This window comes from Xenopus laevis, chromosome 6L, assembly GCF_017654675.1.
Source record: "Xenopus laevis strain J_2021 chromosome 6L, Xenopus_laevis_v10.1, whole genome shotgun sequence".
NCBI lineage: Eukaryota > Metazoa > Chordata > Amphibia > Anura > Pipidae > Xenopus > Xenopus laevis.
This window is the reverse complement of record NC_054381.1, coordinates 58,222,743-58,245,918: the sequence shown is the minus strand read 5'-3', so window position 1 is coordinate 58,245,918 and position 23,176 is coordinate 58,222,743. Positions and strand designations below refer to the sequence as shown.

The following is a 23,176-nucleotide window of genomic DNA, read 5'->3' as shown; positions in this document are numbered from 1 at the left end:
CTCACCACCGCGCCCACAGTTGCACAAGGAGGAGAACAGGGAAATAACATTGGTCCGCAAGCTGATGACATCAAGTTACGGGCAAGAAGCTTGGTGCATCAGGGAAGTAGAGACGTGCTGTCGGAGTTTGATGACGTTGCTGGCGCTGATTGGCGAAAGTGAAGAGAACTGGCAACATGGCTTCTGTGGTGCTGAGCGAAGCTGAGAAGGTTTACGTTTTACATGGTGTGCAGGTGGGTATTACTCATATGTGCTGTTTAGGCAGCCACTATAAATTAATCTGGAAGATAATTGCCCTTGACTGTCATTAGTATACATTATCTTGAACATGTATGTGCTTTGGTGGCCACACCCCCTGATTACCATGTTCATTTTAAAACATTTTGCAGGTTATTATAGTTTGAACATTTTTCTGGTTTTTTTTCCAGTTATTACAGTTTTGTTAATAAATGTGATTTGCCCTTTAAGCTGTGAGTCTCACTTTTCCCAAGGGACCTGTTATCTTATATTGTTACCATTATTTATTTGCTTATCTAGATACATTTGAATTGTTACAAATGTATCTTATCTTCTGTTGTGGCTGTTCTGGGCTCTCTGCCAAAAGCCAATTAAGTCAGAAACGTTGTGACTGTTCAGTGCAGAGAAAAACTGGACTTTCCAGTACAAATTAGGGACTGCGGGTAGAGCTGTCAAAAGAGGGACTGTCCCTCTAAAAACGGGACAGTTGGGAGGTATGCAGTGCGACACCGGCTCGGCCGTGCGCAAAGGAGGACGCGCATGAGCAAACAAGCACGGATGGAACTAGAGTCACCTTCTTTCTATGGGTTTAGCAACGACAAACTGTCGCACGGGATGTCGGTTTCTCACAGGGTGATACAGCAAATCACATGGAGATATCACAGCTTACACAATCAGTATAAACATATACAGTGAAACCATATTCACAAACATAAAAGTCCTAGTGTTAATTAAGATTCCTAGAAGAAACCATTGATACCAATATCTAGTATAGGTAAATCTAAAAACAACTGGACTTGCGGTGTAATCATTGAAGATGTTTCAGCACTCATCCGAGCATCTTCTTCAATTCAACTGACTGGAACTGAAGAAGCTGCTCGGATGAGTAGTGAAACGTCTTCATTGATTACTCAGCAAGTCCAGTTGTTTTTAGATTTACCTATACTAGATATACTATGACCTGAATGAATGAAAATCTTCATAGTCACATTGATACCAATGTATAAATCAACCACACTTGGTATTCATCTGCTCTAAAAACGTTATATTTCAAATGCCCTTTCTCAATAAAATATTTGGAGACGAGAAGCTTTGTATTCCTTTTCTTAATGGTGAACTGATGATGTGATATTTGTGTCCTAATGTCTAATGTGGTCTCTCCCAAGTCCAGTAATCCACAGGAACATATGTTACGTACAACTAAAGAAAGAAAGAAAAGCTGCTCCAGACCCACCTTCCACTATACTTCCGCCTCACAGCTCCTCCAGGTGTTGTATGCCAAGATCCTCCCAGGTTCTCAACCACTGGTTTCCCACCTGTATCCCATACTTTTTATTCACAAACAAGGTAGCACTCTGGTTAAATAAATGCAGGAGTTTATTACAGCAGGCTGCTGGACAACAAGGCCTGACACGTTTGGGCCTAATGCCCTTAATCAATTAAAGGCAAAAAGCTTGGAATGTGTCAAGCCTTGTTGTCCAGCAGCCTGCTGTAATAAACTCCTGTATTTATTTAACCAGAGTTCTGCTTTGTTTGTGAATAAGCACAAGACATATGACCACATTCACCAAAAACATAGATTAACATATAAAATAGCCTCTATGTCAAGCTAATGTATGTATAAATGCCTCCCCCCCTTCTTCGTCTCTGCACTTGCTGACTCCCTAACTTCCTTCCCATCCTATACAACACTAAGTAGGGGTTGTCTAAATTCTATTACCTCTGGATAAACTAATCTCAGTAATCCCCAATGTACAGTGGCCACTTGATTGCTGATGATATTAAAGTTATGTCCACTATCCAACAATGTTTTAATTTACATGTAAACGTGAGTACTGGGTCTTTTCTTTCTTTCCTTTTTTTATATATACAGGTATGGGACCTGTTTTCCAAAATTTTTGGGACCTGGGGTTTTCTTGATAATAGATATTTCTGAAATTTGGATCTTCATACCTTAAGTCTACTAGAAAATCAATTAAATAAACCCAATTGGCTTGTTTTGCTTCCAATAAGGATTAATTATATCCTAGTTTGGATCAAGTACAAGGTACTATTTTATTATTACTATTTTGTTATTACTTACCTTTCCGTAATTTGGAGCTTTGTGGATAATGGGTTTCCGGATAACTGATCCCATACCTGTATACATATTTATTTATTAATTTACCATGTGGCTTTACTTATCCATGCTAAACATCTCTATAGGTGCTGCGCTATAATGGTGTATTTAAAAGTGGTACACACACCAAGTTTGGGCTGGGGTTCAAAATAGGCCCTGGCATTTCAAGTACACAGAGGGCCAAACAACCCCCCACTAGTCAACAAAATAATGACTATCTATGGCATCTTACAGCAGCCTCTCTGGCATCTGCCAGAATCCACAGATTGTCAGTTTGGGCCTGGTGCATACTCCATTTAAAAGTATTTGTTAATACAGTATATGGTTCTGACAATATACTGTATTAATAAAGACTTTTAAATGGAGTGTGCTGCTTTCTGTGATTATGAATTGAAACCCATACTGTATTCCTAAATCTTTTCACATGTGCAGGATGACCTACGTACCGATGGCCGAGGGTGTGAAGACTATCGATGCATTGAAGTGGAAAGTGACGTTGTATCAAACACCACTGGATCGGCAAGAGTGAAGATTGTAAGTGTGCGACAGATGTGTTTATAGTAATAAAATATGTGTGCAATATAAAAATATATTGCACACACTGCACTGTACAATGTAGCTCTTATTATCCTGTATATATGTAGCACCAAAATGTTCCACAGCTCTGCAGAGACTGTCCCAATGGAGCTTACAATCTGAGGTCCCTATACCATCACATATATATGGGCTACCTTGCCCTACTTGATCCTAGCTCTGTCAAGTGCAGCTTTTTTGTGGGGTACAAATGTTCTGCTGCACATTATATTGTGTGGTGGCTTTACATTGTGTGGTTGTTTACTTTTGACCAGTCAAAGGAAGGAATTAAAGGGATTCTGTCATGATTTTTATGATGTAGTTTTTATTTCTAAATGACACTGTTTACACTGAAAATAATTCACTCTACAATATAAAATGTCATTTATGAACCAGCAAGTGTATTTTTTTTAGTAGCAATATTGGTGTGTAGGCAGCCATCTCAGGTCACTTGTCTGGTTATGTGCTTTCAGAAAGAGCCAGCACTTTAGGATGGAACTGCTTTCTGCCAGGCTGTTGTTTCTCCTACTCAATGTAACTGAATGTGTCGCAGTGGGACCTGGATTTTACTATTGAGTGCTGTTCTTATATCTACCAGGCAGCTATTATCTTGTGTTAAGGAGCTGCTATCTGGTTACCTTCCTATTGTTCTGTTGTTAGGCTGCTGGGGGGAAAAGGGAGGGGTGATATCACTCCAACTTGCAGTACAGCAGTAAAGAGTTTATCAGAGAAAAAAAAAATGTTTTTTTCCCATGACAGTATCCCTTAAAGGGATACTGTCATGGGAAAAAAATTTTTTTTCAAAATGAATCAGTTAATAGTGCTGCTCCAGCAGAATTCTGCACTGGAATTCATTTCTCAAAAGAGCAAACAGATTTTTTTATATTCAATTTTGAAATCTGACATGGGGCTAGACATTTTGTCAATTTCCCAGCTACCCCATGTCATGTGACTTGTGCTCTGATAAACTTCAATCACTCTTTACTGCTGTACTGCAAGTTGGAGTGATATCACCCCCTCCCTTTCCCCCCCAGCAGACAAACAAAAGAACAATGGGAAGGTAACCAGATAGCAGCTCCCTAACACAAGATAACAGCTGCCTGGTAGATATAAGAACAACACTCAATAGTAAAAACCCATGTCCCACTGAGACACATTCAGTTACATTGAGAAGGAAAAACAGCAGCCTGCCAGAAAGCATTTCTCTCCTGAAGTGCAGGCACAAGTCACATGACATTGGGCAGCTGGGAAATTGACAATATGTCTAGCTCCATGTCAGATTTCAAAATTGAATATAAAAAAATCTGTTTGCTCTTTTGAGAAATGGATTTCAGTGCAGAATTCTGCTGGAGCAGCACAATTAACTGATTCATTTTGAAAAAATTTTTTTTTCCCCATGACAGTATCCCTTTAAGTACATGGCTTCTCTGTTCTATACTCTGCACCTTGTACTGTATGTGTTACCATGGAAAGTAGGCAGTACTATAGTGTGTAGTGTAAACAATCATCACACTGCAGAACACTTTTAGAAGCGTCCATCAAAAATCATATGATCTGTAAAACTGACCACACAGGTCAGGGGTGCTTCGCCAATGAGGCGAGTTGAGGCTGTCGCCTCAGGCGGCAGTGCCCCACTTGGTACCAGGGGCAGCAAAAATGCTGTTCCTGTTACTTTAAGAGCGAATTTCCGGGGGTGGGGGGGCAGCAGCAACTGCTGCTTTCTCAGGCGGCGGAGGGGCCAGGATCGCCCCTGACACAGGTATCCATTTCAGTTGGTCTTTTCTGATCACCAGTCTGTACGTTTTGACCACTAGTCTTTTTCTAAAAATCATATGCTGTCGGGACCTGTTTTTTTTGTTATTGCTTTGTTTAATATATACATACAAAATATACAATATAACATATATATTTTTATATAAGATCATTTGTATGTGCTTTATTCGTACATGCTGTAGGGTCACACAGATGTTCTTGTCGGAGTTAAAGCAGAAATGGGGACACCAAAGCTGGAACGACCTGGAGAAGGTTACCTGGAATTCTTTGTTCATTGGTTAGGGAAAGCCAGTGTATTATTTTTCAAGCAGAAATTACAGAAAAAAAAGAATAACGCTAACCATAATACCAAAAACCGAAATGTCTTAAAATGTAATTTAAATGTACTGTTGCTCTGCACTGGTAAAAACCATCTGTTTGCTTCAGAAGACTACTATAGTTTATATAAACATGCTGCTGTGTAGCCATGAGGGCAGCCATTCAAGCTGCTGGGAAAAAAAGAGAAAAGGCACAGGTTACAAACACCATTGTATTGGACAGGGCTTATCTGTTATATGCTTTGTAACCTGTGCCTTTTCTCTTTTTTTCCCCAGCAGCTTGAATGGCTGCCCACATGGCTACACAGCAGCATGTTTATATAAACTATAGTAGTCTTCTGAAGCAAACAGATGGTTTTTACCAGTGCAGAGCAACAGTACATTTAAATTACATTTTAAGACATTTCGGTTTTTGGTAATACGGTTCCTTTCAAAACAGAGCCAGAGTTGGATTCGAAAGTACCATAAACTAAGGAGTCTGTGTCTAGGTGAAAACAAAGTCCCAAGAAAATATCAGAAAAAACAGAAGACAAAGGGAAATCATGGTGTTGTCTTTCTGAAACAAACACACAGCTTTTACCAGTGCATGCTAACAGTATATTATATAGTGAATAAAGTACCCCCTCTTGTAAAATATAAGGATATTATAAGTTACCAAGGAGTTTCATGACCATATAAAAACACGAGGCCGAAGGCCGAGTGTTTTTATACAGGTCATGGAACTCCGAGGTAACTTCTAATATCCTCATATTTTACAACCGGGGGTACTTTATTTATTATAATACACAAATTTCAGTGAGTCATGTGACAGAAATGATTTCAGAACTCACCGTTTATAACTGATGACATCAGAACTCACCGTTTATAAGGATATAATTTACAGGATATTCATGGCTTTTGTGTATTATATGTTTATTACTTTATAACACTTTCATTTTTTAGTGTTAGTGTTCGTAATGTAATTTCCATGTTGATTGAAAGAAGATAAGTACACAATAGAATGCACCGAATCCAGGATTAGTTTTGGGGTTCGGCCTTTTTCAGCAGGATTTGGATTCGGCCGAATCCTTCTGCCAGGCCAAACCAAATCCTAATTTGCATATGCAAATTAGGGGCAGGGAGGGAAATGATTTTTTGTTACAAAACAAGGAAGTAAAAAATGTTTTCCCCTTCCCACACTAATTTGCATATACAAATTCCGTTTGGTATTCGGCCGAATCTTTCACGAAGGATTCGGGGGTTCGGCCTAATCCAAAATAGACGATTCGGTGCATCCCTATACACAATATACAAAGCATTTTCACACTGCCAAAGCTCAAAAATATAAACCATATAAATTTCATAAACCTAAAACAACTTATATATTAATTGAACCTGGCATATAGCTGTAGAATAATAGCTGTTAAATACTATCCATAATTAACTAAAGTATTGTTCTTAGAAACAGAATTGCTTCTGTCATATCCTCCTTCATAGAAGCTCTTAAATCTGATTTGATTATTTTCAGTGCTTGTATTTAATGTTATTCGGTACAGTCGGGCGACTCCAGATACCCAAAATTGCTCCAGACTCCACGATTTTGTTTAATTGGTGAAATGCTGTTATTATGTGATGTAATGATAATCATTATCTTTGGAGTCTGTGCACAGTTCAGATAGGAAAAAGCTGAACTGCTCCAATGTCTTATATTCTCTATAGATAGTAATTAACAAATTACTTTTTTTTTTATACTGTAGTTAAATAATTTAGAGAGGGACAACACAGCTGGTGCTTTTAACCAGAAAAAAAATAATCTTACATTGTTGTGAAGCACGTTAATCTTCCCTGCACTCTGACTGCTCAGCAATATCAGAGAACCAACTGTGCTATAAATATTTCTCTGAAGTTTCAGTGCCCTCATTACCCTGTAATTGCCCATTACTTGGCACTTTTGCAAGCGTAGTTAATTCTACATTTTCATTATGGCATGGTGGAGAAGCATGTATATTAATGAGGTAAAGATTGGCCTAATGGTTTGAAAATGGACTAAAGAGCTATGTTTTATTTTTCAAACAATTTATCAGAAGCCTCATCTTGTTTAGGATAGCAGCTGCCATATTAGCTTGGTGTGAAATAATTTCCTTCCTGAGTCTTTCCCTGCTCACTCATAGCTTTAGGCTCAGATTAGAGCAGGGAGGGGAGGAGAGAGGGGGGAAAAGGGAGGGGGAGAGGGAGCAAACTGAGCATGCTCAAGCCCCAGAGGTTTAAGCTGAAAACAGGAAGTCTGATACAGAAGCCCATGTGTACACAATAGAAGGAAAGAAATGCTGTTTTTCTTTTGACAGATGACCCAGAGCAGCATTACTGTTTACTGGTGTATTTATATAGACCTTTGTGATAAAGCTTACTTAATTTTAGCCTTTCCTTCTCCTTTAAGACACAGGATCAGCTTAGTTAACAGGAAGGAATGTGGAAGGGCTCTGAGAAGGACTGTGTCACCACTGGTCAGCAAGTACAGGCTGGAGATCATGAGAACTGGAAAGCTCTTCTTCTGTTCACGCCTTAAAGCAACATAGGATGGAGTGGTATGGACAGCTGTTAGGGTGAAAATGTCTGGGGAGATGTTTTGTTATTGGCTAAAGTGGTCTCAAGGTTAAAGGGGCTGGGGTGATGTGTCTAGTTGTTCATTTTTTTATGATGGTTAATTTTGAAAAGCTGAAGACGTCCCTGTCCCCACAGAGCTTGTAATAAAAGTCACCCATTTGGCACCATGTCTTAGTAATCCATAGCAATCATCAGTTGTTTGCTATCAACAGGTGACCAGTAAATGCTACCTCCTAATTGATTGCTTTGAGTATCTAGACTTAATGCAAACTTTCACACAATCATTACCAGGAATTCATTGCAAGCCTCTTGGAGTCCTGGCTTGCCTGACGAATAATACAGTGTTAAAGGGGATGTTTACCTTCCAAACACTTTTTTCAGTTGATTTCAGATTTTGAGAAATATAGACTTTTTTTCTAGTTGCTTTCCATCTTTTGTTTTTTTTTTACCAGTTTTCTAAAATATAATTTAAAGTTAAAGGGGAACCTTCCAAACCAAAATTTGATAGAGGCCCACATAACAAAGAAACCCCTAATATACCCATCATAGTTTCTTCAAAAAGTATGAATAAATGCCATTTGCCAATCCTGGCATGGAAGGAGGGACTAAACACTGATGTTACAAATTGTAACAACTTCTCAACAGTTTACAGACAGCATGCAGGAACTACATAACCCACAATGCATTGCACTGTGATGTTCCATTCCTTATTGAAGTCACGTGTGCAGGGAATAGTGGGATTTGGAGGATGCAGGCTGAGGACAGCTGGCTGTTGATACAAAGTAACAGTAGTCAGACAGATCAGCAGGAGAGCAGGGGGGCTAGGCTTAGGGAACTGTTCCAAACCATTAAAAATCATGAAAAGTCTGCATATTTTCTAATTGATGTATATTTCAAAGCTGCTTGAAATTATGTTTACTTTTCAAAAAACCTAAGTTATGTTTGTGTGAAGTTCCCCTTTAATGTCCCTGTCTCTAGTGTTTCAGTCTGGCAGCTCAGTAATCCAGGTGCAGATTCTGAACGGTTACAATTTGCTACATTAGTTGATACATTTCTCATCAGCATCTGAGGGATGTTAGCAACAATTGTCAATTCTAACAGCTGCCTTTATTGAAACTCAGGGTGTATTTTGTGGTCACACCCTCATTGCACCCCCGCCTAATGATTTTAAAAACTAGTGGTGAGCACAACTTTCCCTTGTTTGTTATAGTTATACAGGAGCAGTGACCAGCTCCATGTTGTAGCTCCCACCCCCTCCAACTATAGTCAGGTGATCCCACTGGTGTCTAATAAAAGGGCAGCCAAGTTTGGGAGTTTTACTTTGAAAGCAGCTAGTAAGTTGCAGGTAAAACGTATTCGTCCCTTTTATAAAATGTATAATTAAACCACAGAATTCTTAATGAATCAGATGAAAATTGAGCATAGGACTGGCCAGATATGGGATGACTTTGACGTAGTTGGCCAGCTTAAATATATTGCAATATATGGACAAACAATCCCTGTTTTGTTTAAAGGGTAAGGCATTTTTCAGTAGCAGTATGCACAAAATGTCGCTGTCTTAAATATATTGATAATGGGTTGAGTGCAGAGGAATCTTGTATTTGTATATATATATATAAATATAAATATTACATTTCAAATACAGCTAGAGAGACAAAGAAAATTGATATGGGCATTATGTTATGCCCCTTCTTTGATATGGCATTTATTAAAGGGGTTGTTCACATTTGCATTAACTTTTATTATGCTATAGAAAGTAATATTATTAGACAATTTGCAATTGGTTTTAATGTTTTATTATTTGTGTTTTTTGGGTTATTCAGCAGCTCTACAGTTTGCAATTTCAGTAGGGTCCAAATTACCTTAGCAATCATGTATTGGTTTGAATAAGATGTGAATAGGAAAGGACCTAAATAGAAAAATTAGCAATAAAAAGTAGCAACAAAAATTCATTTGTAGCCTTACAGAGCATTTGTTTTTTTAGATGGGGTCAGTGACCCCCATTTGAAAGCTGGAAAGAGTCAGAAGAAGAAGAAGAAGGCATATAATTCAAAAACTATAGCAAATAAATAATGAAGACCAATCGAATAGTTGCTTAGAACTGGCCGTTCTAGAACACACTAAAATTTAACAACATTTGTGAAATCCATCTTAAAGGGGTAGTGCTGCACTCTTACCCTTGTTTGTTTGTAGTGTGGAGGTGAATCCATTCATGGGAGAGATATATTTAGGTGTTGTTACCTGTTAATAATGAAAAGTGCTCTAAATAGTAGTAAGTCTTTGTGATAATGGTTAATTGAAATGATAACCAGGCCGAATGTAGTTCAGAGTTTTCAGTAAGCGTACATGCTATGCTTAAATCTGCAGATTTCATACCTAGAATCCTAAGGGCTTTCAGTACTATTCTTTGTTAATTATTTAACACAGTGCGATTTAAGGATTTTTTTTTGTCCTATGTGATGGAGTTATCGTTGCGGTGGTAGCAACCAGGACAACTAACTGTTATTTTTTTTATCTTTTTGTACCAGCTTTTTCATGTTCAATACCCTTGATCCGGTCTTATCTAATATCTTATTAATAAAACACAAAAAAATTAAGAAATGGTTGAATTCACAGTTTAATAAATATTCTCATACTATAACTTAATTACACACAAAAAGAAACTTGCTCTTAGATTAAAGATGCGATTTAAACTATTTCCAACAGTGGTGCTCCATCTAGTGGCCACATCTGAATGAATATAAATGTATTTTTACTTTTTAGCTGGAAAAATGATTTTATAAAATATTATACTATATATTTCTACCTTGTGTTGCAAACATTTTAGAATATGCCAAAAGGTGCTGTACTCATCACTTATACATACTGAAACAAGTACTTGTTGTGTATAGAACTTCTTACAGGATTATACAATTATTTCCATGTTTCCATGTAAGCTTGCCATCTTAAGTATAGTATGATCTAAAGCAAGTGTTCGCTTTCATGATAATTTGGACACTGGGTGGCACTGTTTCATTAAGGTTTAGGACAGGGGTGTCCAAACTTTTTGCAACAAGGGCCAGATTTGGTGAGGTGAAAATGTTTGGGGGCCGGGCAAGACCGCCGAGGCGCCCTAGGCAACCTGGCGGCCATGAATATGCAAATTGGTGCTCTCGCACGCATGCATGAATTGGCATGCACTCGTGGGCAGAAGCGCAGAATGACGTGAAGTTACCACACATAGTCGTGGAGAGAAGGGACCGGACATAGGGGTAGGCGACAGACCAGGTACGTGCCTGACGCCCCCCACAGTTTTGTGCCCTAGGCACGTGCCTACTCTGCCTACCCCTAGTTCCCAAACCGAATCCTGGATTCGGTCGATCCTTAGTAATTTTTTTCAGATTCTCATTAGCTTTGAAGACAGGCAAACCTAATTTTCTTTGATGGCCCCTAAGCTCAGCTTTGTAAAGGGGTTGTTGACCTTTGAGTTAACTTTTAGTATGATGTAGACTGAGAGTGATATTCTGAAACAATTTACAAAAAAAAATTTGGTTCTGTTTTTTTATTTGTGTTTTTTTTAGTTATTTAGGTTTTTATTCAGCAGCTCTACAGTTTGCAATTCCAGCAATCTAGTTGCTAGGGTCCAAATTGCCCTAGCAACAGGCATTGATTTGTATAAGAGACTGGAATATGAATAGGAGAGGCCTGAATAGAAAGATGAGTAATAAAAAGTAGCAATAACAATATATTTTTAGTCTTACAGAGCATTTGTTCTAAGATGGGATCAGTGACCCCCATTTGAAAGCTGGAAAGAGTCAGAAGAAAAAGGCAAATAATTGAAAAAAATGAAGACCAATTGAAAGGTTGCTTAGAATTGGCCATTCTATAACATACTAAAAGTTAACTTTCAGGTGAACCACCCCTTTAACAACTGCCCAGAGCACACTGAGCATGTGCATGTCACCGACACTCCTAAAAAAACCTAAGATGGTGAACCCCTGTGCACAACTTTAAAGACCTGAATCATTACTGTTATAGAGATTATGGATCTTTATGCTAGTGCAGTATGTTCATTATATAAAACACAGCATTTCTACCCATATTTACTTCTGGGGTTAGTTCTAGAAATCCAGGGCAAATCGTTATAGTGAATGTATAACGGCTCATTGCATAATGGTACGTTGCCTCTGTTTATACAAGTGGTATACAGGAGTACTTCTATTTAAATAGAAACAGGCAGTCAGTCTTCAAAGAGTCCATGTACTAATAAATCACACTGAAGGCTGATATGAACCAGAGATGCAAGCTGGAATATATGCCTTGTCAGTGCACATTTGTGAAGGTTTTGCTATCCAAGAATGCTCTTATATACAGGCAGTCCCCAGGTTGCATATGAGATAGGGTCTGTAGGTTTGTTCTTGAAGGGGAAGTAAAGTCTAAAATAGAATAAAGCTAGAAATGCTGTATTTTGTATACTAAACATTAACATGAACTTACTGCACCACAAGCCTAATTAAACAAAGTATTTAGGCTTTCAAAGTTGGCCACAGGGGGCGTCTTGTAACTTTGTTAAACATCTTTGCAAGACCAAGACTGTGCACATGCTTAGTGTGATCTGAGCTGCTTAGGGATCATCATAAATTATCAAAACAACACAGGTCAAATAATATCTGCCAGAAGCTGATACAGCAAGTCTGATTAATAATCAGAATATTCAGACTGCACTGGGTCCATGTTATCTAATGTGGATTTTATAGTTTTTGTATTGTTTAATACAAACTTTCTCCTACTCTGCAGAACCAGTGGCTGCAGCAAAATAATCCTCCAAATAGAATCCCAGTTTATCTGTTTAAATCTGGCTCCATGATCTTTGTCCCGGCAGCTGGAGTTTGAAACGGTCAAGGAGATGTAAAGGCAAAAATAAAATCCGATACAAATCTCTACACAGTTGCCAACTGCTCTACAGAGAAACAAACAAAGCTGCTTGACTTCTGCATGGTTGGGAAGTAAGGAGGGGGTTCCCCCTGCTGTTTATAAGTATGATTGTTTCTCTGCAGAGTAGTTAGGGACCGTCTGACAATTCCTATCTACAGCAGTAAATGAAGACTGCATACAGTCAGGTTTCTTATAAAAATGGTACACATTTTTTGATTAAAGTATATTTGATATAGGTTTCTTTTTCATTAAAGAAAGTAAAAATTAGATTTTATTTTTTTTGTCTTTACATGCCCTTTAAGTTGAATTTGTATGTAAGTTGAAACATATACATTTACTATTACTTGTTGAAAATTAGACAGATGTTTCTGTGCTCTGCAGTAGACAACATATGTCAGAGGGGATAGGGGCAGGTGGTAATAACAGTCAAGCAAACCATAGTATGTTACTGTAATAGCCTCTGTATGTAAGTATGAGTTGTATGTAAGTCAGGTGTATGTAACTGGAGGACTCCCTGTATTACAAGTAATACAAGTTTTCCCCAGATTTGACAAGCTGTCAGAATGTGGGAAACTTGGCATTTATTACCCCAAGTTAGTTACTTATACTTGAAATCACACTTCATTTATTGACCATTAAAATACGTTCTGCCAGGAAGAGGCAGTGTCCCTGACATGTACTGTTCCAGGGCTGGGGCCACACATTTATTAGGAGACTGGTAAAATTTTTACTGCTTTTCAACAGTAAAATACCACAGCAATAATATTTTCCTCTTCAATTTTCAAAAACACATTTTCCCTTGCCCATCCTACACTCTTGAGCATGTTAAGAGAAAGGGTAGCGTTAAAAGCAAGGTGCTATGTTTTTAATGAATTTTTGGAAAAAGATTTCTTGCAGGCAGTTAAATGAATGTTAAGATCAATTTTCTGCTAATAATATGTGATCATATATTTCAAATTTGCTGTGTTTTATTTCTGCTAATGCCACCCCAGAGTTTGAAGGGCGAGGAGGAGAGGAGCTGGGCACAGAAATAGCGTTCATGCTGTACAAAATATTTGATAATCGGAGCAGCATTGATCTTGAATCACTTTGCATCCAAGCTCGCGAGCATTGCTGGGTCCTCTACGTCGATGTTTTGGTAAGTAAAAGCCAGCATGGTAATTGTGTATTTGGATGACATAACTGCCCTGGCTCCTGCTTGTTTTTCTTTCCCTAAAAACAAGACACTCCCTTTGTTGGATTAAGTAAAAAAGGCTCAGAAACCCAAATGCCAGAAATAAATTTAAACATATTTTATTTTTACACAACATGCCTTATTATTGAAAGGAAACCATGATACATTTGTCTGCTTCTGAAACCAGTTCCCATACCTCCCATAGGTCTAATGCAGCCCCTCTTCCACAGTGTTCCATTGTGAAGTGATGGATTCTGGGACTTGACTGTCTCTGTTTTCCATACTGGATGGTGCACAGACACTTAAAGGGCATCTGTTGGGCAAAAATATTATCCCCAACCAAAGGGATCCTCGCTAGCACTAGGATACTTGCACCAGGAGGTCATGTCATACATAGCACGTACATTAGCCCGCACCTTTTGGTTGGGGATAATCGTTTTGCCCAACAGGTGCCCTTTAAGTCCCATAATCCACCACTTCACAATGGAACAAGGTAAGGGAGGGGTTCCATTACACTGTAGACTATTGTGGTTTCCTTTCAGTCTGTGGAATCGTGAATGTGTAAGTCAAGCATTTGTAGTCATCTCTGGAAGATAGGTTTGTGCTTATACACATTTTCTACAAAAAGGGGTGTATATTGTCACCAGAATAAAAGTTTTTACTTTTACCTGAAAACAGGTAAAAATTTTACCTAAATGTTTAATATTGTGTGAAGTAGTGTAGTTTGGGGAAACAAAGTTTTAATTCACTTTTACTGCTAGTAAAGTTATTACCACCCATATCCATTTCCTAGTATTTATGTCTATTACTATTTCTGCCAAAACAGGTATATATAACAGTTTAAAGTATAATCCTCCACTAAGACAGAAAATAACATAACCCAATTAAAGCTTGTGTAAAAAATAAAATGTTATTCTAATAAAAGCTCCACCCTTTTTTTTATTTCTAATGCCACTAACCATTGCAACCATATAATATTTTAAAGGGATTGTTCAGTGTAAAAATAAAAACTGGGTAAATAGATAGGCTGTGCAAAATAAAAAGTGTTTCTAATATAGTTAGTTAGCCAAAAATGTAATGTATAAAGGCTGGAGTGATTTGAAATATAACATATCAGTCTGAACACTACTTCCTGCTTTTCAGCTCTCTTGGTTTACACTGACTGGTTACCCTGGTTACCAGGCAGTAACCAATCAGAGACTTGAGGGGGGGGGGCCACATGGGTCATATCTGTTGCTTTTGAATCTGAGCTGAATGCTGAGGATCAATTGCAAACTCACTGAACAGAAATGTACCATGTGGCCCCCCTTCAAGTCGCTGACTAACTCAGAGTTATAGAGCTGAAAAGCAGGAAGTTGGATTCTGGCTGTTTAATTAGACATCTGTTCACTCCATCTCAGTGGCGTAACTATAATACAGCAGACCCCGCAACCGTTGCGGGGGGGGGGGGGGCCCGGGGGACAGAGGGGCCCGGACCAAGGGGGTCTGCTGAACTGAAATTCCTTGCACACTGTGTGCGGCAACCGCCACAAGTAATTTAACGGCAGAGCGGCGGGGCGGATAGGAGGCTTTCTGAAGGGACAGGAGATGGGCGAGCGCTGAAGGAGGTCAGCGGATGCGTGTATGCGCATGCAGGTACGTGCGTGCGTGCAGCTAAGCCGGGGCCCCTGAAGATTTTTTTGCAGGGGGGCCCGGTTAGCTGTAGTTACGCCGCTGCTCCATCTGTTCATTTTTGGCTAATTAACTATATTAGAAACATTTTTTATTTTGCACAGCCTATCTATTTACACAGTTTTTATTTTTATACTGAACTGTTCCTTTAATGGCAAACTGGAAGATGACTAATACATTGGAGTGAATAAAAGCTTGGGATCATCTTCCCCATCTCCTGGATTTTTGTGGCTGAAACAATACATTATGCCTTATGTCTTTCTGTGATCTACAACATTGTTTACAATGGACTTCGTACTACTTTATCTTATTGCAATATTGTGTATTGTTTATTAAAGGGGTTGCTCTTTTTTTTCATTTTAGTTGTGTTCAGATAGTTTGCCAGAAATAAAGACTTTTTCCAATTATTTTCTATTTGGGACATTTTTTTTTCAAAATGTATGTCTCATTTTTCACCTTTTTTTGTGTCTTTCTGAAGCAGCTCTGGGAGGGGGGAGGGTCACCGTCTCTGCAAACTGTTCTAAATGATACATTCATTGATACATTTCATATCTTTGTCCCTGCTGAGTAGAATCACTGAGTTTCATTACAGGCAGCTGTTAGAATTGATACAATGGTTGCTAACATCCCACAGATGCTGCTGAGAAATGTATCAACTAACGTAGCAAATTGTAACAGCTCAGAATTTGCACCTGAATTACTGATCTGCCGGACCAAAACACCAGAGGGAGGAACATTAATCTCTAAACTTCAATTTTGGAAAAACTATAAAAAAAATAAAAGATGGAAAGCAATTGAAAAAAATCTTTATTTCTGGTGAACAATCTGAAGACAACTGAACTGAAAAAAACATTCCATTTAAAACTAATTTAAAAAAAAAAAGCTCAGGATCAATATGCTGTCAGTTTACTTGCTCAATGCTGGGTTTTGACAGATGCATAACACAAATACATTAACAAAGCAAATGTCATGCTATAACAAATATTCTAAAAGCCCCAGGCAACGCATCAAAACATATTTTGTATCAAGCACAAATTATAGATCATTTGAGCACCATTGGCTTTTCAGTCCTCTAAATATAACTATTCAATAATAGGCACAAAAATTGTTCTTTGTCCGTCCATAAAAGACTCTATTTAGTGTTTCTGACCATGCCAGATATTTAACAATGCAAACTGCCCATTTGACTCATTGTCTAATTGTCCATTGTGTGCGCCTCTATAAACTTAGCTGTGTTGCCATCTTCTTGAATAGAACAATTTCCTTTACTAATGCTAAACTGGCACACTGCGTTGAAAGGAAAGTGAATCATTTCCTCTGTCCCGAGGACCATACCCTTGCTTGCGGTGGTACTATTGTGTCGTCCTCTAATATGCTCATTGAAATTCTCATTGCAGCTCTTGGAGTGTGGTGGAAACCTCTTTGACACAATATCAGTTGCAGTAAAGGCAGCCCTGTTTAATGCAAGGTAAGGAATAATTTTTATATGTATTGTACTAAGATTCCACTAGGCCGTAAGAAAGCTGGTCTGTTAATCAGCTGATTTCTGTCACTAATAGAAATGGACACATACGGTAGATACTGTTTTCTATATCAATTACTTTCAATTAACAAATAACACTAAAGCCATTGAACATTCTTAATTAGGAAATAATCCCTTGAATTAAATTTTCTGTCACTAGGCAAAATGTTATTTTTGTGTTGTCATTAACTTTAAAAACACGGTGTTTAAAGCACCCAAAACAGCTCAGTGCGACATTGCCCTATATAAGCTTACATAATTTATAATAATTTACCCTTCACATTCCCTGTGCTTTTCTTTTGACTTCTCTTTCCTGTACGTTGCATGTTAGCACACCCATGTAATATAACAAGCAGACAATGCAAAAAATGTTTCTGATGTTCTCTGCTGAGCATTTGGAAACCAATAGAATCCACATGTTCCTTTAGAGAGAAACACATTTTTTTATGCATATTGGAAAAACTCCTGCATAGCAGCCAGTGGCTGAATTTGTGACTTGCAGTCCTTTCAGATCTACCCATACCATATTATCTGTCAACCCTTACAGCAAGCTAAAAAAACAGTTGCCTTAGTGACCAGACCTTGCATCTACTTTGCAAACTGTTAATGTTATTTGGGAAATAAAAGAAAACTCTTATCATTTTAGTGCTTATTTAAAGGAACAGTAACAACTAAAAATAAAGTAATTAAAATATAATGTATTGTTGCCCTGTGTTGATAAAAGTTATGTGTTTGCTTTAGTAAGACACCTATAGTTTATTTAAATAGGCTGCTGTGTAGCCATGGGGGCAGCCATTCAAGGTAGACATAGACATTTCTACAGGCTACTTAGCAGATAAGCTCTGTAATAGCATACAATGGGATCCAGCTCCGTTTTTTGCTGTGTATCCTGTGCTTAAATGGCTGCCTCCATGACTACACAGCAGCTTATTTTTATAAACTATAGTAGAGTTTCTGAAGCAAACACACCAGTTCTACCAGTGCAGGACAACAGCATATTATTTTTAAATACTTAACACCTTAATTATTTGGTGTTATTGTTCCTTTAACTAAACAGAACTAAACATTTTATGCCTAAAATCTGTATTTTTTTTTAAGGTATATTGATCATTTTAAATTTCACACCAGCGTTACTTTACACTTTGGGCTCTTGACTCATTCAGGTTTTTTTTTGAAAAGTGTATCTGATTCCAGAGACTATGCAAATTACATTTAGTATGATAGTGATCACTGGGAACAACTTAATAGCCTTAGTTAATTTTTTTTATAAGGGCTAAAATCCCCATATGATATCCCCTTAAAGGGCTGGTTCTCACCTTTGGGTTAACTTTTAGTGCTATAGAATGGCTAATTCTAAGCAACTTTTCAATTGTCCGTCATTTGTTTTCTTTTTATAGTTTTTCAATTATTTGCCTTCTTCTTCTGTTTGCAGTTTTAAATGGGGGTCACTGACCCTGTCAAAAATAAAGAAGCTCTGTAAGGCTACAAATTAATTGTTATTGCTACTTTATATTACTCATCTTTCTATTTAGCAACTCTCCTATTCATATGTCAGTCTCTAATTTAAATCAGTACATGGTTGCTAGAGTAATTTGGACCCTAGCAACTAGATAGCTGAAATTGCAAGCTGTAAAGCTGCTGAATAAAAAGCTTAATAACTTTAAAACCACAATAAAAAAATGAAAATCAACAGCAAATTGTCTCAGAATATTACTATCTACATAATATTAATTTAAAGTTAATTTAAAGGTGACCAACTCCTTTAATAAATGCCATAAGAGGCATAATGGCCATAGCAATTTTCCTTGCCTCTCTAGCTGTATTTGAAATATAATTAATATGTTCAGTCGCTTAGAGCAAGAAATTGGCTGCATTTTGTTCACAAATTATACTTGAATTAGTTTTCATAGTATTGATTAAATGTGCAGTAATGGACTGTAATGAATTCACTGGCCTCTGAATATCACTTCACTCTAATGCAGCCTGGTCTTGTTTCGGTTAGTGAATATGTTTAAAATTAGAAATGAAATGATCTTCCACTTGGATGAATGTATATGTATGCAGTTTCCTAAAATTCCAAACTTGAACAAGACATCGATGTTGCGTGCATAGTTACAATGATTATTATCAGAATGCCGGACTGGAACCCCAAAGAAAGGAAACTCCATGTTAGAGTCCAATTTGTTAAACCCGACCTGCGACCCGGACCCGCAACCCGCATACTTACCTGCTACCTGACCAGCAAGAAACAGGAAGTGCTGTCATTGTAAACCGGAAGTGACATAATTTGACGTAGTCGTGATCAGAAAAAAGGAGTAAAACTCACTATTGAGAAGACCCACGATCCGCAAACCTGGAGAACCCTTGACCCGTGTCTATACCCGATCCCGAAACTTCTACCTGCAACCCGCAGGGTACCGCAAGTTTTTGCAGGTAACCCGCGGGTACCCGACCCGCTGCAGGACTCTACTCCATGTAATAATTTGGAAATAATTCCAAATCCTATTTTATGATGTTAGTCAAGCTAAATAAACTTTACTTGCACTGTATAAATCATTTATATCTTGTTTCCTTCAGTCTTGGAGCAAGCAAGCATGCAGATGCCATGCATGCCCAGTAGAGGCTTTGGAGAGGCTTCAAATAAGGTTTTTTTTGCCTTCCTCTTGATCAACTAGCAGTTAGGCAGGTTAAAATAGAGTCAAAAGGTTGAACTTGATGGACGTGTGTCTTTTTTCAACCTAACTTACTATGTTACTATAAGTAAAATCTGAAATATGCATCATATTTTACATCAACGTGAGCATTTTTTCCTATAGAAACTCAGGTTGGACTGTGTCAAGGGATACAACTAAACACAAAACACTTTTTATAAAGATATATTTGAAGAATTATACCTCATGGTTCTTTTGTATTATACCAGGATATAGTTTCAATTACTTCTATTTTTTAGAATACCTAAAGTGCGAGTGATGGAAGATGAGGAAGGTGGAAAAGACTTTGAACTGTCAGATGATCCCTATGATTGTGTGCGACTGAATGTTGTTAATGTCCCCTGCATTGTCACTCTGAGTAGGGTAAGTATTAGGTGCTTTATTCATGTCTTAGTAGGTAGCATGGGTAAAAAAAATAACTTCAATCTTTTTTAAATAAATGTATATATTTTTTTTTAAACATAGGGGGAGGGCTATGTTTATTGGTGTGTACCTCACCCAAAAGGTGTACTAGCTGGTAATATTCAATAAATATTGTGTGACTGTGTTTTTATGGAATGTCTCCATAAGCTTAATATGTATTTGTATAATTACAGATGGGCCATCGACATGTTGTAGATGCCACATTACAAGAAGAAGCCTGTTCCGTGGCTAGTCTCCTCATTTCAGTGACCAGCAAAGGTATCCTGACATGAGAAAAATAGGCAAAGGCAGCCTTGATCCTGAGAGCATCTTTGAGATAATAGAGGTAAGTGACATCACAAAATATATAGTGAATAAAGTACCCCCTCTTGTAAAATATAAGGATATTAAAAGTTACTGAGGAGTTTCATGACCATATAAAAACACGAGGCCGAAGGCCGAGTGTTTTTATACAGGTCATGGAACTCCGAGGTAACTTCTAATATCCTCATATTTTACAACTGGGGGTACTTCATTTATTATAATACACAAATTTCAGTGAGTCATGTGACAGAAATTACATCAGAACTCACCGTTTATAACTGATGACATCAGAACTCACCGTTTATAAGGATATAATTTACAAGATATTCATGGCTTTTGTGTATTTATATTGATATAAACAGGCCTGTGTTTATTAGAAATAAATTGTTGTTTTCCTGAATTTATCAAGAATGGAAATTGATGGTATTTTTTATTTTTTTTAAAAAAATTTTTATTATTAATTAAGGGCTCTTACACACGGCATTTTCTTCCATTCAGCCGCAGGGGAGCGCAGGAGTAGACGCACTGAATTATTATCAATGGGGCTGTACTCAAACAGACACATCTATGCGCCGAACGCGGTAAAATCCAACCTGCTTTTGACATTACATGCGTCTGTGTGAGTACAGCCCCATTGACAATAATTGAGTGTGTCTACTCCTGCGCTCCCCTGCGGCTGAATGGAAGAAAACGCAACACAGGGGAGATCGCACAAACAAACACCCGGGTGTAAGAGCCCTAACTCACAATTTCTTAGTGTGGGCATTGTACAATGCTCATTTTTATCCACGCTTACACTTTGTATAAGCTGTATGGCTACAGCTTACCGCTTGTATCCTATTCCCTCTTGTTGTGTTTAAATCCTCTTAAAAGAAATGCAAAGAGACAAAGCCAGAAAAGGCGAAAATGGAACTTTACATGCACACCGCACATTTATTGTGCAATAAAACTGTATCAGCATACGTGTTAACTTGATCAGCACAATTCTTCTAGAGAATGAAAGTGTTTATTGTTATCATGTACCTTTCTCACAACCTTTAACCAGGTGCGGTAAAGATGTACTGTGTATGGAAACATTACAACATTCTACAGATGTACAAAGTAGCCCCATTCAAGTAACAGAGAGCTCCATAACCCACCCTCTAATATTGCTTTGCTTTTCACCAGCTCAGCTTTAATTATTGAAGGATTCCTTTTCAATTCAAAAGAGAATTCTCAAGCAGATGTTCCATACCCTGGTCTTTGTGTAATATTATCTAGAGTACAGAACATGAATCCTTTTTATAGGACATATACATGAGATGTGCTAAATGCTATAAGAAGCGGTGTTACCATGCATAATATTAAAAGCAGGACAAACTGTAACAACCTCACACCATGATGACATTGAAATCAATAACATTGTCAACTAGTATTATTCATCATAACACAGTGGTCCCAAATGATTTCACACAGGGCCCTTGTTTATTGCATGGAATGTCAGTGACATTATACGCAAGTGTCACACAGTTCTCGCAGTGCCCTTAACTGGAGGGATTATGGGTATATAGACAAATATTTAGGAAGTTGTTGCTTTTTTTCATTCTTTTTAAAGCATACATTGAAACAGCTATAATAGTTTACATTTGTATATAAATGACAATTTTAATGTAGTAGAAAATGAAAGAAAGAAAAAAAAACCTGCATTTGTACTCAAAGAAGAGTGCACAGCTCCAGATCTGTTGCTAGGGGAGGCAGATACCACTATCACCCCAAATAAAGGTAGAAAAGACACTTTCATAAACTGACCCAACATTTTGATGGTTCCTGTGCTACTGTACATTATGATATGATTTACAGTGGTGTTCTAGGTTTTATAGCAATATTTTGTAAATCTAGAATTGAGTTATTTCATCAGAAACTTTTTCTTTTTCGTCTTAGACGGGGAAACGTGTTGCCAAATCATTGCACACATCGCTACAGAGTGCATTAAACCAAGAAGAAAGCTTAGGAAAAAAAGCGCCAAAAGATTGAATTTCTGTGATAAGTTTATTTGAAGAACTCAATTGCAATAAAGTGTTTTTTTTATACATTTGTAGATTATTATTATGCTGTTTACTAATTATAAGCAGTACAATTCTGCAGGTATTCAGGAGTAAGGAGATTAGGACTTTTATTTGCACACTTGACCCATATTTGAGAGGTAGATTTGGGCACATGCTTGAGCTAACGGATTCCAGTTTATTCTGCCTGGTTGTACCTGTGGGTATTACTACAGTTGTGTTCTGTTGAAATGCAGCATTTTCTGCTTTTGATATGCATTCATTACATATTAGAACTGTGAAATTTACAGTGAAATCAAAAGAACACATTTACTTATAAATGCAGTGCTGTATTTGTATTTTGGCATTTTTAGCATGCATTTTCATAAATACCCATGTGCAAGGGCCCAAAGGTGAGTCCATGACTTAACCACAAAGAGATTCCTTTTTGCTTTATTTTTTCCCCACTAAGGCTTTGGCAGGATATTCCCCAAGTTCTGTCAATGTGGAACAGTTAATCTGTGTGCCTCAATTTACACTTCTCTGTTTTTCTAAAATTTGTCTGCAGAATGAGATGCGAAATAGTTTTTACGCCAGCATAAAAAAAACCTGAAGATTCCCATCTTGACGTGTGGCAAATTGATTTGAATCTGTTATTCACTTAAAGGGGTTGTTCACCTTCCAAACACTTGTTTCAGTTCAGTTGTTTTCATATTGTTCCCCGGAAATAAAGACTTTTTTCAATTACTTTCCATTATTTCTTTTTTTACAATTTTTCCAAAATCTAAGTTTAAAGGTGAATGTTTGTGTCTCTGGTGTTTCAGTCTGGCAGCTC

At 37.6% G+C, this 23,176-nt stretch overlaps 1 pseudogene; it reads left to right on the top strand.

The window, feature by feature from the left end:
• Positions 1-99: 99 nt before the first annotated feature.
• Positions 100-22,389, top strand: LOC108718975 (annotated as a pseudogene).
• Positions 22,390-23,176: the final 787 nt, after the last annotated feature.